Source organism: Electrona antarctica, assembly GCF_951216825.1.
Source record: "Electrona antarctica genome assembly, chromosome: 21".
In the NCBI taxonomy this organism is placed as follows: Eukaryota; Metazoa; Chordata; class Actinopteri; order Myctophiformes; family Myctophidae; genus Electrona; species Electrona antarctica.
Genome location: NC_136802.1, coordinates 33,942,538 through 33,948,927, shown reverse-complemented (window position 1 = coordinate 33,948,927; position 6,390 = coordinate 33,942,538).

Below are 6,390 nucleotides of genomic sequence, written 5' to 3'. Positions count from 1 at the left end.
TGGATCAAAGCTGTTGGAAACGGAACACGCCCCCTCAGTTCAATGCGTTTTTAGTGAAATGGCGCCACATTGTGGGTGGATGCGATTATTTTCATTGGAGTTCAAAAATCTATCAGTCTAAATGAGTATTACCCAAAAAACATAATATAATGGCTTTCGGGCTAATAAAGGTTATTGTTGTTTTCACACATGTATTTTTTTCCCTATGCACCGCTGTGTGTGTGTGTGTGTGTGTGTGTGTGTGTGTGTGTGTGTGTGTGTGTGTGTGTGTGTGTGTGTGTGTGTGTGTGTGTGTGTGTGTGTGTGTGTGTGTCATTTTATTGCGGAATAAAACTGAGTTGTATTCTGAGGTTGTTTAAATTATTTATTGGAAATGATAACTGACTAGCCTACATTTTAATGCCAATAGCCTAGACTCTAGTAGTGTACGCATAGTTTCATTATAAGATATTCCACTGTTCTTAGCTTACGTATGATTATTGATGACTATTTTTATGTATTTGAGCGAATAGTAAACCTAGCATCTAAAATCATTGGGAAGAGACAGCAACAATTAGGCTGTATCTACAAGGAGGTACTTCGTAAAAAAGCTGTCAAGATAGCAAACGAACCCTCTCATCCACTCTGCAGGGAGTTCGAGCTACTTCCCTCTGGTAGACGGTACAAAGTGCCAAGAGCTAACCGTAACATTTAAAAAAAATCCTTCATACCAAATGCCATTAAGGCACTAAAGGATACCATGTCTCGCTAGATTTGTTTGTTTTTCCAATGTATTTGCCACTGTTGTCCTGCACTTTTTGTTTTGCCATGAGAAAATAATTGTGTTAAGTGTTGTTGCTGTTGTTGTAACTGTTTGTTTTTTACTGTTGAGACCAAAGACAAATTTCCATACGTGGACAAATAAATGAAACTAACTAAACTAACTAACTAACAGGTATTACCATGTTTTGTTCTTGCTTACTGTAAATCACTCTGCATAAAGGGTGTCTGCTAAATGCTGTGATGTCATGAGGCATGACCATATTGTGATCTGTGATGTGACACACGGAAATGAAGGTTTTCATACTAAATAAATATTAGACCCATGTGAAGTGAGGGGCGCTCTTATCATCGTACATCATCATACATCATCTCATTCCGGCCAATCAGAACTTGCGTCCTCACCTTCGTCTTCAATGTTTGTGTTTACGCAATGTTTGTATTTACACAAACACTCAAAGCTGACTATTCATTGTCAATGGCAATGTTTCTGTTTGTGTTAAGACAGTGATTGTGTTTTCACAAACACTCAAAGCTGGACATAGGCCCTCAAAAAACAGTTGAACATGGTGAAAGTATACACTTGGAGGGGGTACAGCATTTTGTAAAAAAAAAATAATAATAAAAAAAAATAAAGTATGTATATCTTAGAGAGCTACTGAAAAACATGTTCGTCACTGGGTGGACTCGAACCACCAACCTTTCGGTTAACAGCCGAACGCGCTAACCGGTTGCGCCACAGAGACTGTATGCTTTCATGTTCGATCATGTCATGATCATGTGACTAACCTGTCAACGAGTGAAACTTAATTGTACGTTCTCTAGGGTAGATTGTATTTATATTTACTTACATACTCTACTAGAACCGATTGTTGGAGGGTTTAGCTGCAGTGGGACCCCCTGGACCTCACTCAAGGACACATGGAGACCCTCTAGCTCTCCTTAAGGTTATGGGCCAGCACTAGGGGGTCCTCACAGACTCCACGTTGAGCACCAGTAAAGTATATAAAGTATAAATTAAACTGTGAAAATGTATTTTCAACTAATGAATGTATACTGCCTCCTGGGGGCGCTAGCCGCTAGCGTGCTGTTGTAGTTCCTTCACGCCCAGAAACTTGATCGGCATGAATCACAGCCAATGATCAGAGGTCCCGCCCCCTGCAGTAGATCCACATGCCCGGCTAGCTCAGTCGGTAGAGCATGAGACTCTTAATCTCAGGGTCGTGGGTTCGAGCCCCACGTTGGGCTTCACGTTTTTTTTTAATTCATGACATTTAGTAAAGATAACCTAATTATTGATTGATTGATTGATTGATTGACTGATTACTTTATTAGCACAGTAAAGTACAGTCCAATACAAGGTCTGCTAAGTGGATTTAAAACCCAAGAAAGCACTTGAAAGCTTGTTTCCATTGGGGTCCTTTCCTTAGTACTCAATTAATCAAAACATCACACTTGTTATGTATGTAAAAAGTCTGTTAATGAATGTACACTGCCCTACCAACAGTCATTAAGACATGCTTGGCTCCTTCAAAACCACTCTCAAAGGGCACCTACGGACGGCTGCAATTCGAATTTGGCCCCTGTAAAATCTGAATCCCCCCCCCACCGCCCACCCTTTTTCCCCCTCACTGTATATGTTTCTTTTCCCTTTTTACCTCCCTTATGATGAATTCCTGTTCTGTTCTTTGACTATATAGAAGTGTCTATTTGTACGTCTCTAAATGTTTTGATGAATTGAATTGAACAAGGTGGACCCTCCTGTAAACAAGTGTAATGCTTAATTGGGTCGTCCACTCACAGTTAACAGTCTTTGTATTGAGTTTGTGCTTGAAATGTACTGTAATTCTGCAAACTGTTAATAAATATTTCAATCAATCAATCAATCAATCAATCAATCAATAAACCAATCAATCAATCAATCATGGGGGCGCTAGCCGCTAGCGTGCTGTTGTAGTTCCTTCATGCCCAGAAACTTGATCGGCATGAATCACAGCCAATGATCAGAGGTCCCGCCTCCTGCAGGAGGTCCACACGCCCGGCTAGCTCAGTCGGTAGAGCATGAGACTCTTAATCTCAGGGTCTTGGGTTCGAGCCCCACGTTGGGCGCTACGTTATGCGTTATGCATAGGCCTAGACAAAATAAGACAAATGGTTGCAACTTGCCAGACCTTCTTCAAATATTCCTGGGTCCGTGGAACCCATGATTGCATACTTAGGCTGTTCAAGGCAGCAGTGGCTCAGGGGTAGAGTGACCGGGGGCTCCCCCAGATTTAGTGTCGAAGTGTCCTTGAGCAAGACACTGAACCCCTATTGCTCCCAATGTGCAGGTTGGTTCCTTGCATTGTTTCCTCCGGCATCGGTATACAAATGTGTGCAGGGTGAATGTAATGCAAAATGCACAATCTCTGTAGAGTGTTTTGGATAAAGGCGCTATATATGAATGCACCATTACCATTTTCAAGTTTATGAGCCACTGTAGTTGATAACACTACGTTGAAAACATTCAGAGATAAAAAAAATAAAAAAAAGAACCAATTCAAAGACTTTAGGCGGGTGGTGATACATATTGGAACGGTGACAGGATTGGTGGTGAGGTCCAATTACTGAGAGTAATGCACTCGACAGTGGAATTATTTTTGCAAAGATTTTCATTTAAGGCTTAAAGCGAAACATCTCCCTCGAGTTGATTGATTGATTGATTGATTGATTGATTGATTGATTGATTGATTGAATACTTCAATAACAGTTTACAAATAATTAATGCAGTGGTACAATTAATACGATGCTAAAAGCATGACACAAAATGTGGTCCGGTGAATTCAATTCATATAGCACCTCCATCCATCCATCCACCCTTTTTCAAACATTGTGAGCTTGTAGATTGGTTATTTTCAAAAGATTTGTATGCCTTTGAAAACTTGAAATGGGACATTCTGCATGATGAGTATAGGCCTACTTTTACTTTTGGTACTTTTAGTAGGCCTAGCCTACATTTTGATGCCAATAGCCTAGACTCTAGTAGTGTATACGCATAGTTTCATTATAAGATATTCCACTGTTCTTAGCTTACGTATGATTATTGATGACTATTTTTATGTATTTGATGTATTACCATGTTTTGTTCTTGCTTACTGTAAGTCGCTCTGGATAAAGTTTAGGTGTCTGCTAAATGCTGTGATTTCATGAGGCATGACCATATATGGAGGTGTGATCTGTGATCATGTGACACACGGAAATTAAGGTTTTCATACTAAATAAAAATCACACCCATGTGAAGTGAGGGGCCCTCTTATTATGGTACATCATCATACATCATCTCATTCCGGCCAATCAGAACTTGCGTCCTCACCTTCGTCTTCAATGTTTGTGTTTACGCAATGTTTGTATTTACACAAACACTCAAAGCTGACTATTCATTGTCAATGGCAATGTTTCTGTTTGTGTTAAGACAGTGATTGTGTTTTCACAAACACTCAAAGCTGGACACAGGCCCTCAAAAAACAGTTGAACATGGTGAAAGTATACACTTGGAGGGGGTACAGCATTTTGTAAAAAAAATAAAAATAAAAAAAATAAAGTATGTATATCTTAGAGAGCTACTGAAAAACATGTTCGTCACTGGGTGGACTCGAACCACCAACCTTTCGGTTAACAGCCGAACGCGCTAACCGGTTGCGCCACAGAGACTGTATGCTTTCACGTTCGATCATGTGATCCTCATGTGACTAACCTGTCAACGAGTGAAACTTAATTGTACGTTCTCTAAGGTAGATTGTATTTCTATTTACTTACTTACTCTACTAGAAATGATTGTTGGAGGGTTTAGCTGCAGTGGGACCCCCTGGACCTCACTCAAGGACACATGGAGACCCTCTAGCTCTCCTTAAGGTTATGGACCAGCACTAGGGGGTCCTCACAGACTCCACGTTGTAGACCAGTAAAGTCTATAAATTAAAGTGTGAAAATGTATTTTCGACTAATGAATGTATACTGCCTCCTGGGGGTGCTAGCCGCTAGCGTGCTGTTGTAGTTCCTTCACGCCCAGAACCTTGATCGGCATGAATCACAGCCAATGATCAGATGTCCCGCCCCCTGCAGTAGATCCGTACGCCCGGCTAGCTCAGTCGGTAGAGCATGAGACTCTTAATCTCAGGGTCGTGGGTTCGAGCCCCACGTTGGGCTTCACGTTTTTTTTTAATTAATGACATTTAGTAAAGATGACCAGAGCTCGTTCTGTAGCTGCATCTATTGGCATGAGAAAACACGTTTACATTGCCAAAGCAAAAAGCACAATACAACAATCACAATACACACAATATTAGTAACTTAACTAAGTACATGATGTACATGTAGTACATTTACTGTAAATTTTACTTAACTGGTTAATAAGAAGGTGTTTATGAAAAAGACCAAAGATTTAGAGCCCAACGTGGGGCTCGAACCCACGACCCTGAGATTAAGAGTCTCATGCTCTACCGACTGAGCTAGCCGGGCTGTCCATGTATGTACCATTAGTTTGTCACGAGGTGGCGCACTTTCCTAACTTTCAGAAACGCTACTTTCATGCTCGTTTGGTCTTCGTCTGATGGTATCATTTTTTCGTTGCATCGACGAGGCTATAGCCCAAGATTTAGACTCTCGTAGATGTATTTATCGATTCTGACATTTTCAATCTACATAGATGGAACAACAGATGTTCAGGAGGAGGAGAAACGCGCATTGACCCTGCCCTCCATGCCACTCTCCGCCCTCCACGTCGTCAACCTACCTGTCCCCATTTATACCTGCCCAGTACCACCCAGAAAGGCCAGAATCCTCCATGTTTCGCCCGCCTCGCTGCGTCGCACACTAGCCGCCTTCCTACAGGCTTCTCGCAACCCACCCCACCCCTTCACCTCCTAGCAGCTCCTCTCAATTCAATTCAATTCAATTCAAAGGGCTTTATTGGCATGAGAAAACATACGTTTACATTGCCAAAGCAGAAAGCACAATACAACAATACAGCAATACAATCAAAACAAAAATTATGTACATTTGAAAGTCAGAATCTTCAATAGATCAATTTCTATGTACCAAGATCACTGGATGCAGGTATAGTGCAGGAATATACACAATGATTAGTCTTTAGGGTGGTTGTGTTCCGTTTGATATCCTTCTCCTATCACAGCAACTCACAAATCTTGCTGCTGTGTTTGCACATTGTTGTACTTCGCCCAGCAGATATGGGAGTTTTTTGGCATTGGTCATGTTTTCAAAATCTCCGTGTGTGGTTGTAATCTGTGGGAAGTATGTGTCTCTGATGTCTTGGTACAATGGACCCCGCTCCCCCTAGAGCTTTCGGCACTAGAACTACTACATCCACCTCGCCAAAAGTGGATCAAACGATTAAAACAAAACTCTCTCCTCTCCTTCTCAGGTTCCTGCGGGGGATATCGTCCATGCGCACCGTAAAACGAACGCCTTGCGACGAACGCCACACGACGAGTGCCATTCGACCTCCTCCCCAATGACTCCAGGGTCGGCGACCCCCCCCCCCCCCCCCCCCCGAACCTACACATCTGCATTAATGAATCCCTCCTTCATCCCTCCATTTCTTCACTGTCAATAAATCCCTTATACCTCCCCAAT